We start from the raw sequence: 12,416 nt of genomic DNA on the forward strand, positions 1-12,416 counted from the left end.
AAGCTGGAGGGGATGACCCTATGGAGGCGCTGCTCAGGGTAACCACACACCGCTCTGTAGGGGAAGCAGGGCAGGGAATCTGGGGCCTTGCAGGGAATGTGGGAAATCGGAGACTCCATTCTGTGCAAGTCTGCTTTAAATGAGCTTGATTTCCTGGAGTAAATCATGGACTGTGCCTGACTGGTGGTGAGATAAGTCCTCTATTTAACTGAAAAGAGCTGGATGCTTGGTCCTCCTCCCAGAACCTGAAAGTAGGCAGACCATCAGCAGATATTTATACTCCCAATGGGGGAGGAAGGTTTTAATAGTAAGTGTCAAGTGACCAAACCCAAATTCTCTGTATGTTTCAGCTTCTGAAAGGCATTCTAACTTGTCACTCTCATGCTTCCACTTGGTCACAGAGCTCTGTACCATAAATTGCTGCAGACTCTGTCGGCTCTACTCCCTCATCTCCAACCCCAAGGCCAGGCTACACGTCATGCCCTCACAGCTGCTGTGCAGAATCCTGAGCTTCCTGCCTCTGGGCTTAACCCCTTCCTAGCAATTCTACTCTTTCTAAAATGCAGTGCTGACTGTGTCACTGCCCCCAGGCTCGGGTCCCACAAAACTCTCAGAATCAAGTTCAGGTATTTTGGCTCTGTCCTCTCCTATTTCTCTGTTCTCCCACCTTCACACACGCCTTGCTTCCTCCCACTCACCCTCCCCACACACCTTCAAAACAGTCATTTGAAACTACTTGTGGTTCCTTAAAATACGACAGACTGCTTTCAGCTTCCAAGTCTTTGCACATATTGTTCCCTCTTCTAGGAAAACACTCTATCCACCCCCACTTCATCTAAGACTTACTCATCCTTCTAAATTCAGATCGAGCAGCACCTCTTCCAAGAAACCTTTCTTGAGCTTCCTAATCTGATCTAGATGCTCCTCTCCTAGCCTTGTTACCGCTGTCACGGCTTTGCCACATGGTGCTGAAATGGGTGATCTATCATCCTGTCTCTGCCACCGCTCTGTGAGGCTGCTTTTGTTCAATGCTCTCAGTGTCAAGCACAAAGTGAAAGCTGGCTAATTATTTCTTCAGGAGGTAAATGAATGAATGAATGCATGCATGCATGAATGAGGTTATCTGTACTTGGCTTTCTTTAGACGCTATGTGGTCTAGGGCTCACTCTTGGAGAACTATAAGGTGATTAACTAATGGTTGCCAGCAATTCTCCACCACTAATTCACTCCCTTGGATTTATCCAGTACATTCTGCCTCTCAATGACACATGCCCAGACTTACCATTGACAAGTACATCATGTAACTGCTCCCAAATCATCCTTTCCTTCTTTGTCTTTAAAACTCCCACTTTGTAATGTCCCCAGATAAAGAAAGAAAACTGACAGTAATATCATTTATAATATTTATGATGAAATGGGAACAGCTGAAAATAATAACCCCTTACCATTATATAGTACTTGACAATATATGAAATTCTCATCATTGTTACCTTCATCTTTCTAATAATCCTGTGAGGCCACAGTTATTCCCATTTCATATTTTTTTTGAGAGAGAGAGAGCACATGCATGTGTGGGAGCAAGGGTGGGGGACAGAGGGAGAGGGAGAATCTCAAGCAGGCTCCATGCCCAGCATGGAGCCCAATGACCCCGAGATCATGACCTGAGCCAAAATCAAGAATCAGATGCTGAACTGACTGAGCCACCCAGGAGCCCCTCTCATTTCATCTTATACCTGAGAAAACTTCAGCTCGCAGCAGTTTTGTAACTGCCAGACTCACATAAATAATAAGCAGAACTTTAATTCAGATCATTTAAAAAAATTTTTTCCATTTCCTTTTTTGAAAGATTATGCTTGGATAGGTAAGCAAAACCTTAAGCCTAAAAGGAAAGCATTACTAACCATGGAGCTAGAATACAGACAAAAGGACCTCTCTAAACCCCCAATAGCACTGTTTCAACTGCTGTCTCTCCCTCTAGATCTCCGGCTGGCCAGGACTAGTTAAGAGGCAGAATGGTAACAGATTCTAGACTCTTGATTCCATATGTAGTAAGAGTTAGTCTATAAGCAATGTTCATGAAATAAAAGATGTTGGAAACTCTTTACAAAACCACATTAATATGTAGATTAGGGGTCTTGGCTGATGCCCTGAGGTCTGTGGCCTGCTCATCAAAAACCCTCAGCTTCTCATCACAGATAGATTTCTCCCAGAGCCTGCATCCAAGTCCATGCCACAGTGGTCTCCTTGGCAGATCTGGAAGGCCTCCATCACCCCCAGGGCAAGCATGGGTGCAGCAGGAACCAGGGGCTCCAGAGTAAGGGAGTGAGTGGAGGAGGAGGGAAGGAGAGAGAGAAGAAACAGGAAGGGGAAGCTGAAAACCTCTAAGAAAAGGAGTTCCAGACTATAATCATCAGCCCTGCACTGACGTTATATGATTATACAGATCATCGCCCACATCTACGAAAAGACTGTGAGCTCCTTCAGGACAGGAAAGGTGGCGTATCCTTTCTGGGTCACTTACACCACATCCCTACAACCATGCTCCACCACTCCTGCCAGTATCTGCGGCTGCACTTCAGTATCTGCAATCATCTGTTATTATTTATTATTGCCTTCTTCCCTCATTTCATTCTGAAAACGAATTTAGGCCATTTCTATGAATAGTTGTTAAAAACTGAGGTGGAATGATCCTCTAATTTTGGGGCCTGGTACCATTATAAGTGGTATCACAGCCCTAAAGAAAAAGATAGTGGTTAACGCTAATGGATTCTGTGTGTTTGCTGTTCATCTGTTTGTTTGTTTGCTTATAATTTCCCTAAAGCCCTATTGCAGATTAGGTTCTCAGGAAAGGAAACTTTGAGATGGATTGTAGTGAGCAGAATGTTTATTAGGGAGTGCTCTTGGGATAACCACCATGGAAAGAAGGGAAGCAAGCTGGAATGGGCGAGGGAGAAACTGAGCTCTGATGATGGCCTGAACCACCACCTCAGCCTAGTCCATAGGGAAGTTGTGCAGCTAGACTGACCCATCAGAGTATCCCCCCTTGGGCTGGAATGGCTGAGCCTTTAGATTGTTTCTTCTACAATCACTGAATGTGGAACATCTCAGAAGGCACTCTGCCTTGAGAAAAGGGGCTTTCTGAAGCTCAGGTGATCTCTGAAGAGGCAGACACACAAAGCTTCTCACAGAACTCACTGCTACTGGTACAACAAGGCCCTCCTCAAAGAGAACGGCAAAGCAGGTATCCAACTCCAGTACAGTCCACCCCTCCTATCGCTTGGGTCAACTTGTGCATATGCTTTTGTAGAACAGCTTCTCTAGCACTTCAGTGGGAAACTTGGAAGTGAAGTTTAATGGCAGATCCAGAGTGAGGCAAGCAAGACAACTAGGGCACAAAATTTAAGGGGGTACTTGCACACGAGTAAGTGCCTCCTTAAATTTTGCACCCTAGGTGCCTCACTCTTTTTGTTTTTAGACAGCTTTATTTATTTATAATCCACACACCACAAAATTCAACCTTTCAAAGTGAGTATCTCCATGGTTTTTAGTTCTTGTGTTTAGTTTTTAGTCTTGGTGAGGGTGCATGTTTTAATTTTTATTGAACCTATGAGTGGAATTTCTGGGTCATTTTGTAACTCTAAATTTAGCTTTATGAAGAACCATCAGACTATATTCCAAAGCAGTTGCACCATTTTACATTTCCAAAAGCAATGAATAAGGGTTCCAATTTTCCCACATTCTCACCAACATTAGTTATGGTCCAACTTTATTATAGCCACCCTAAGTCTGTGTGTAGTGGTATCTCATTGTGGTTTTATTTTGCATTTCCTTAATGACTAATGATGTTGAGCATCATTCCATGTACCTATAGGCCATTTGCAGATCTTCACTGGTGAAATTTCTACTCAAATTCTTGTCCACTTTCAAATCATGTTGTCTTTTTATTGTTCAATTGTAGAAGTCCTTCATACATTCTAGAGACTAGACCCTTACCAAATATATGATACGCAAATATTTTCTCCCATTATATGGGTTGTCTTTTCACTTTCTCAATGGTGTCCTTTAAAGTGCAAACATTTTGTTTCGTTTTGTTTAATTTTAATGAGGTCTATTTTACCTTTTTTTTCCCCCCATAGCTTTTGTTTGGTGTTGTGTCTTAAATGCCATTGCCTAATCCAAGTCATGATGAGTAACATCTGTTTTCTTCTAAGAGTTTTATAGTTTTAGCTCTTACATGTGGGTATCACCTCCATTTTGAGATAATTTTTGTATTAAGTAATTCTTTTTTTTTTTTTAAAGATTTTATTTATTTATTTGAGAGAGAATGAGATAGAGAGAGAGCATGAGAGGGGGGAGGGTCAGAGGGAGAAGCAGACTCCCTGCTGAGCAGGGAGCCCAATGCAGGACTTGATCCTGGGACTCCAGGATCATGAGCTGAGCCGAAGGCAGTTGCTTAACCAACTGAGCCACCCAGGTGCCCCTGTATTAAGTAATTCTGACCTCATAGAATGAGATGAGAAGTATCCCTGCTTCTTATAGTTTTTTGGAAGATTTTGTGAAGGTTCGGTGTTAATTCTTCTTTTCAACACTTTTTAGAATTCACCAGTGAAACCACCTGGGCCTGCACTTTAATTGTGGACTTTTTTTTTTTCTAATTTAATCTCACTACTTATTTTATGTCTATTCATATTTTCTATTTGTTCTTTAGTCAGTTTCATTAGTTTTTATCTTTCTTGGAATTTACCCATTTTATCTAGGCTACTTCATTTGATAGTATACAATTGTTTATACTATTCCCTTAGAATTCTTTTCACTTCTGTGAGGCTGGTAGTGATGTCCCTTATATCATTCTTGATTCTAGCAAACTGAGTCTTCTTTTTTTTTAGTTGGTCAGTCTAGCTAAAGATACATCAATTTTCTTGATCTTTTCAAATAACCAACTTTTTATTGTATTAATTTTCTCTATTGTTTTTCTGTTCTCTATTTCATTTATTTCCACTCTAGTCTTTATTCTTTCTTTGTGTCTGCTTTGGGTTTAGTTTGCTCATCTTTTTCTAGCTTTTTAGGGTGAAATTAGCACATCAGATGGTTTTTTTTTTTTTAAGATTTTATTTATTTATTTGAGAGAGAGAGAGAGCACAAGTACAAGCCGGGGAGTGGCGCAGAGGGAGAGGGAGAGACAGATTCCCCACTGAGCAGGAACCTGACACAGGGCTCAATCTCAGGACCGTGGGATCATAACCTGAGCCAAAGGTAGATGCTTAACTGACTGAGCCACCCAAGCACCCTCATATGTTGTTTTTTAGAAGTAGTATAATTCTTCACTGCAGATAGCATGGTCCTAAATCCAGAACTCCAAATTATCTTGTGATTCTCCTATTGTATCTTGCCATAAACTCCACATGGCATCTTTTCTTACCACTGATATCTCTAATATCATAAAGTCTGCTGTATTACATGACCTAGATGGCATGCTGCTTGGTTCATAGCCTGGACCCGCTGAAGAGCCCTTTTCTGTGCTGGGCCCTATTCAAAGCTGGAAGCCTTTGTATCACCTGCTATATGAAAGAAGCAGTATTCTCAGGTGTGAAATATTCTTTTAGCACCATAAAAGGCTTATAGGCCTTTGCTTCCTTCTTTGAGATAGGAGGAGCAAGATGCAATAGTTTGATTAATTTTGGAGGGAATGTCCTAAAATGCCCGTGATCATGGGACTCCTACAAATTTTACTGATATTGCAGGCCCCTGAATATTCATAGAGTTTATCTTTCACCTTCTTGAAAGCATGTGTCTTATCAAGGTCTCCAACATGTCAACCACTTCTTGCTTCTTCAACCCTAATAGCTTACTATCTTTGATATAGTGTATCAATATGATGTTCTTTGAGGTATCCAGATGACCCAAATCTCTTTGGTTTATATTATGACAGAAAATAGAAAATGTAACATGGCCCTAGAGTTAAAATGCAAATATATATTGTTGTCCAATCCACAGAAATGCAAACAATTTCTGATTCTTTTTGTAAACAGGGATAGGAATGCAAACATTCACCAGATCAATGGTACCTGAGGCCATGGTAACCTCTTTTAGCAAGAGATACTTCATTTGGCATGGCAGTTGCATGCATACCACAAGGTTACAACTTGGTTGAATTTGTGGTAGGATCAGTCTGGTTTTTCTAGTACCAGACTAGGAATGTAAAGGAAGATATGATGGGGACCACCACTCCTGATTCCTTTATATTCTTAATGGAAGCACTAATTTCTGTTTTCCCCACTCCTGGAATGTAATTTTTTATTCTTACTATCTTGTCCAGAGGTAGGGAAGTTTAGGCACTTGCACTTGACCTTCCCCATTATTACAGATGGCTCTTACCCCACTGGCCAAAAACACAATGAGGAGGTTGCACCAATTACCAAGTATTTCTAGCCCAATTATACTTTTGGGGACTGGGGAAATTGCCACAGGGTGATACACAAACCCAAGACATACAATAAGCTAGACCTTTGTCAAAGTCATGTTTTACCTGGGCCTCATAAGTCTCTATTTTAATAGAAGAGCTACAGAAATATTTCATGTCTTCAAGTGTGTTAACTTCAACACTGTGTCCAACAATCCTTGAAATACTTGGGTATTCCCTTTTCACCATGCCCTGAGTAAATTGCTATAAATCTTTTTGAGGAAGAACTGGAAGAATCATTACTGCATATGTTGCCATGGTGTTGTAGTCTTTTGTACCAGAGGCTCTGTTTCCTCTTTAAACAACAAGTTTGGGATCTAAAAACTGGCTCAGGCCTAGAAAATGGGCAAGAACCATGACCTTTTATTGGGGTGACTGTCCTTGACTTTTTGATGATCCATCCTTGGTATCCTCTGATGATACAAGTTGAATAATCTTTGTTGCATACACATCTTTTCTGCTCTTAGGGATACCACAGTCTCTTAACAATTCACAACTCTGTAGATCACATCTTCTGGGCTGCCATTCCAACCTTGCTGTTCTTTATGTAAATTACATACACTTGGCTTCCTACAGTTAAGTGCTGCTACCTGGCCTCAATTGTATTAGGAATAGAATCAGACCATTGTTATCAGTGGGCTTTGTTCTGTAATGGTTTCTCCTATCATTATCCATGGCCTATAAAAGAGAGGCATCACAGGACTTCTTGATGCTGTTGACCGTAGCATCAGAACTTTCCTCGGGGCATTGGTAAATTGTATATCCTCTGGGTCTTCCCATGGAACACAATCATCTCGTGGGGTTTTTGGCTTTACATAGTATATCCACTTTAGCATGCTATTTCCCCGAGTCTTTTAATAATTTCCTTCATCTTCTTCCATGGAAATTCTGGCATTTCAGCCTCACTCAGTGTAGGCTACTCATTTTTCATGCTTCTAGACTTTGTAACAAGTCTGCCATATCTCTGGAGTCTTTTATACAGTATTAAATCCTGTGTCTCAGAAGAATACTCCTAATTCAATAAAAATCTCCCTTATCTAACCATGTATTTTAGTCCCCTTGATCAAGCACCCCAGGAATCCAGTGCCACATATAGTCTCCCAGCTCCTGCTGGTACATGCTGGCTAATTCTGCAGCTCCCTTAAAGTATAGTCTCTCCTTCCCTTGCAGGCCCTACATTCTTCTGGCTGCTAGTTATAGGTTTAGGGGCCAAGAGGGGAGATGGGGCAGATCCTGAGGGGGGGGGGCACATGTTGTTTCTTAAGGGAGAGGTCTTTGCATTTTCTTCAAGCAAGAAAAGGAGTATGTTAGCTTTTAATTGGGATTGTTGGGCTACTTCTACAGGCTCAAAGCGTTCAGAAGACTCTAGAAATTCAAAATTGTTATTATATTGATATCCAGATGTCCCTATCCAATGTGTTAATGTCCCCTTCTTTCCTAACCAGAGCCCTGACCTTAGCATAATAGACCTCCCTTGGCTGGGAGCTTAACTTTCTTTGGAGCTCAGTTACTACACTGATCAAGTCCTGGTTTAGCTTTATAGCTCTCTCTGCCATCCCAATACCTGAGAAGAGAGCTTCTTTGTAATCTGTCAAAAAGGTCTTCTGGGTTTCATGTTTAGTTTTGCAATTACTTGTTAATCATTCTAACTCTTTCTCTTTTTTCTTGTGCAGTGGTCAGCAAACTTTTTCTTTATAGGGCTATATAGTACATAGTACTAAAAATTTTAGGCTTTGAGGCCATAAATTTGCTATCACAACTATTCAACTTGCCTTTATAGTAAAATCACAGTTATAAACAATATATAAATGATGAGTGTGGCTGTGTTCCAATCAAACTTTATTTATAAAAACAGGCAATGGGCAGAATTTCACCCATGAGTCATGGTTTGCTACCCTGTAGTTTAGTGCATCAATTGGGCTTAGCAATAGCCAGTCAATTCCCTTGTTATTCTACTTACAATTTCTCTAATACTTAATACATAGCATTCCTTTCCACTAGTATACCATCCAATTCTGCTGAAAGTTTTGATAACTGAACTTGTCCTTGTGCTAGAGGCTATCTATCTGTGCTCTTTTATTGATGGAATCCTCCTTACCCAATGGGAAATAAGTCATCTGGCTCCAAAATTCCATCTTAATACTTGCTTTCTTGGACCACTGGGCATCTAGTCTCTGGGAAGCAGACTAAGATGGAGGTTACTCCATCTATGGAGGATACTCATTAGGGAAGCTCCTCTGGGAGAAAAAAGAAAGAAGAATGGGTAGAGGGAGAGGTTGAGCTACAACACAAACCAAAAAGACAGCCTTGGCCAATCTAGGGCTAAAATGTCCCGGCAGAGTTGTCCTGCATTGGCCTGAAGTGGGTGAGTCTTTTTCCTTCCATCTCCATCAATCATTAGATGTACGACATTTCAGGAAAGTATGGCCTTTGACAAGAAGCTGTCTGCAGCTGATCCAATTCCTAAATGGACTGAGAGCTGAAGACTGTCTGCAGAGGACAGCATTCCCTGAAGCTAAGGCAACAATTTCTTCTTTGAAGGAGGACTGAGAAGTGCATTTCTAAGAATATCAAAGGTCTCTAAACTCAGCCCTCTTGCCCACCAATCTTCCCCTTCCTGCTTTGCCCATTGCGTCAGTCCCTCCACCCACACGGGCTTTGCTCCTGCCTCTTTACTCATTCTGGCTGCAGTACATTTCATGGTACCTTTCACAAGGTCTGCACCTCATGCTCTTTTCTTCTTTTGCTGACTAGGGCTCAGATATTTTGTTTGGCTCTCATCACTGGTTTTCTGCTATCCTCAGAAGCAAAGCTTTCCTTAACAATGATTTGCAGTGTTATCTCTGGTGCCACTCCAGTTAGGTTTCTGAGCATGGTGAGTTTAGGGTAAGCACCTATGGGAGGCTTTTAACAATGTTAATGTTTGTCTTCAAAAGCAAATAATTGCAGACTTATTGGGGGTGGGAACAAAAACCAACAGATAAATAAATTCCAAGTTTTGGTATAGAGGGCCAGACAGTTGATAAAACAGTGTAGTGGGACCAACAGAGCCATCCAGAGAAGAGTAGGCAGCACTCAGCCCAGATTAATTTGTCTGGGGCCCTGGGGCTAGTCTTTTGTGCTGTATTTCCCCCCCTCCTCTCAGTCCATCTGGGTATTGAGGAACAGAGCTTCTCATTTCCACTTCTGTCCCCTGGGGGTTTCATGCCATTAACGATGTCAATTCTTTCAAAAAGGTGATAAACAAATACTACTACTTTGAAAAAATGGAAAATATCATAGAGGGGAAAGGAAGAGACATGAAGGACACAACTACAAAGATGAGTTAGGTTTGAAATATGGAGGAAGAGAAAGTAAAAAATGAAGTGGAGAAAGTAGAGTAGATGAAAAATAAAAGTGTAGACTGGGGGGCGCCTGGGTGGCTCAGTCATTAAGCGTCTGCCTTCGGCTCAGGTCATGATCCCAGGGTCCTGGGATCGAGCCCCACATCGGGATCCCTGCTCTGCAGGAAGCCTGCTTCTCCTTCTCCCACTCCCCCTGCTTGTGTTCCCTCTCTTGCTGTGTCTCTCTCTGTCAAATAAATGAATAAAATCTTAAAAAAAAAAAAAAAAAGTGTGAACTGAGACACCAAAGAAAGAAGGGGAAGAAGAGAAAGAGGGGAAAGCAGATGAAGAGAAGGAGGAGCAGGACTGCCAGGAAGAGGAAGAAGAGAAGAAGGAGGAAAGGGGGTCAGGAAAGACCAGGCTGAGCTCTAAACTTCAAGGAGCATGGCATATTCCCTTTAATAAGCCATATCGCATCCAGACTGACCCTAGTCTCACCATGGAAATGAAACTGGCAATCTAGAAAGTGAAGGTAGGTGAGGAAGCCAAGATTTGAGATAGAATTTCCTCAACTATAACCCTGGCCTGCCCCTTATTTGTCTAATACAGCTTGTTGGCTGGGATGCAATCCTTCCCAGCGTCCAGAAGGAGACCCTGAAATAAGTTCCTAGAAAAATCAGAAAAAAACTCCAGCTTCTCATAAAGAACAGAACCCACAGGGGCAGGAAATTACGCATGTAGATCCAGGTCAGGTTCTCTGGTTTCCCATTCCACTCACCCCACCACCTGAGCTTATACTGGGAAACTCAACCATTACCGGAAATTCTTTTTAAGGTCAGGAGAGAGTTGCCATTATCTTCGTCTGCAGATTTAACACTTGAAGAATGCCATAAGAAATTTAAGATAACTGGGATTGTTTTTTAAATAGAGCTTTATTGTGCTCCACTCCCCTGCCAGCAGTAAAGTGGACTCCTTAAATAGGCCTTGTAAAAGCAGATTATCAAAGCAAAGATCCAAGAGAAGCAACATTTAAGCACCCCACCTGCTGTACACGCCAGTCGCCAAGGACCTCTGAATGTGCATGCTGGAAATAAGCACAGGTTTTTATATTCACTTTGCCTCAATTATACAGGTATCATGCTCCCAGTCAATCTCCTTCACCTTTGGCAATAATTATTCTCCATCTCAGCATTTACCCTCTTCTTCTCTTTCTTCTTGTATAATAGTTTAAGCCCTCCAGGGTGTAATCATTTCTTTGATCCAGAGAACAGAATCAAATTTGGGTTTATAAAGAATCTCTCATGGCTATAGCTCCGAACACTTGAAAAAGCAATGCTGATGCATGATGGTGAGCGGGAGAAAGGTTTGAACACCCACTTTTCTGTGTTTACTTGGTAGAAAAGCCTACCTGACCCATTTTTACCCAGTTGTCAGGGATCTGAGCATGCCACTGTAAGACACATACTAACCCCTAAATGATCCTCAAACCAAGGAAATGGACTGTCCTTTCCTGACACTGTCTAGAAAGTAGCCAGTTGTGTTCACTGTTGTTTCACTTCATTTACAAGGTCTTTGAAGCTCATGAGTTTGTGTAAGGAAATGGGGTGAGGTGGGAAGGAGGGTCTTTAAAGCTCTCTGACTTGGGAAGAAACGGTGAGGATGAGAAAGTCCTGAGGGCCGTACATATTGAGAACTAATCTTAACATTTCCCCTTATTAAATGGCTGTGTGTGCTAGGCACAGGCAGTTTACATAAATTCTCTCTATTCAAGGTATGAGATTCAGGCCAAACCTGGTTTAAATCTTAGCTCCACCTCTTATCAGTTGTATGACTTTGACAAATCAGTTTGCCTCTCTGCACCTGGGTTGTCTCCTCTGTCAATAGGAATAATAACATGTACCACACAGAATAATTAAGAAGGATTAGTGCTGGGTAATGGAAAATGTTTACTATATGGTAAGCGCCATTATCATCTCTAATCTAACTCTGCATCTTCTAAATAAGAAAACTGAGGCTCTAGAGTTTAAATAACCTGTTCAAGGACATAGAGCCAAAGAAGAGCAGACCTGGGATTTGAGCCCAACTCTGCATGACTCTTTCCACTGTGTAATGACACCTCAGAGCACCCAAGATAGTATCCATGGCAACTGCAGAGTGACTTTGGTAATGCTTTTCCTAGTTATCAGCAATACGCCAGTTCAACTTCTGGTTGTAAACATCTCCATCTCCTATTGCTGCCTGTTCAGCACCTGGCTTAGCTCATTGCACTGACCTCCAGAGGGTTTATTTTGGTCCAGTAAGAAAAATACACCAGTAAAATATGAGTGATGGATAATTTTCTATCTTATAATAGAAAAACGATAGACATTAAACATTAGAGAAAGACCATAAAATGTATGCCCAGTATCACTCTGCCTGACCATTTCCCTCTTCCAAATCTCCTTTTTATTCATTCATTCAACTAATATTTATTGAGCACTTATCACACATCAGGCACTATCCTAATTCTGGGAATATAGCCGTAAACAAGAAGACAGGGCCCTTGCCCTCCAAACTAACAGGAATCATTGTAAAGACATCCTAATTGAATATCAAGACAGAAAGGAAGCTTAGATATCATCTTGCCAACATCA

At 41.5% G+C, this 12,416-nt stretch overlaps 1 long non-coding RNA gene across 2 annotated transcripts in view; it reads right to left on the reverse strand.

Moving 5' to 3' along the window:
- The window catches only part of LOC118519476 (uncharacterized), a 517,670-nt gene that overhangs the window by 20,726 nt on the left and 484,528 nt on the right, over positions 1 to 12,416 (reverse strand). For both annotated transcript variants that reach the window (XR_013449842.1, XR_013449843.1), the window contains one exon: positions 8,559 to 8,695. This is a non-coding gene — a long non-coding RNA (uncharacterized LOC118519476). The remainder of the gene's footprint in view (positions 1 to 8,558; positions 8,696 to 12,416) is intronic.

This window comes from Halichoerus grypus, chromosome 7 (assembly GCF_964656455.1).
Source record: "Halichoerus grypus chromosome 7, mHalGry1.hap1.1, whole genome shotgun sequence".
Taxonomy (NCBI): Eukaryota; Metazoa; Chordata; class Mammalia; order Carnivora; family Phocidae; genus Halichoerus; species Halichoerus grypus.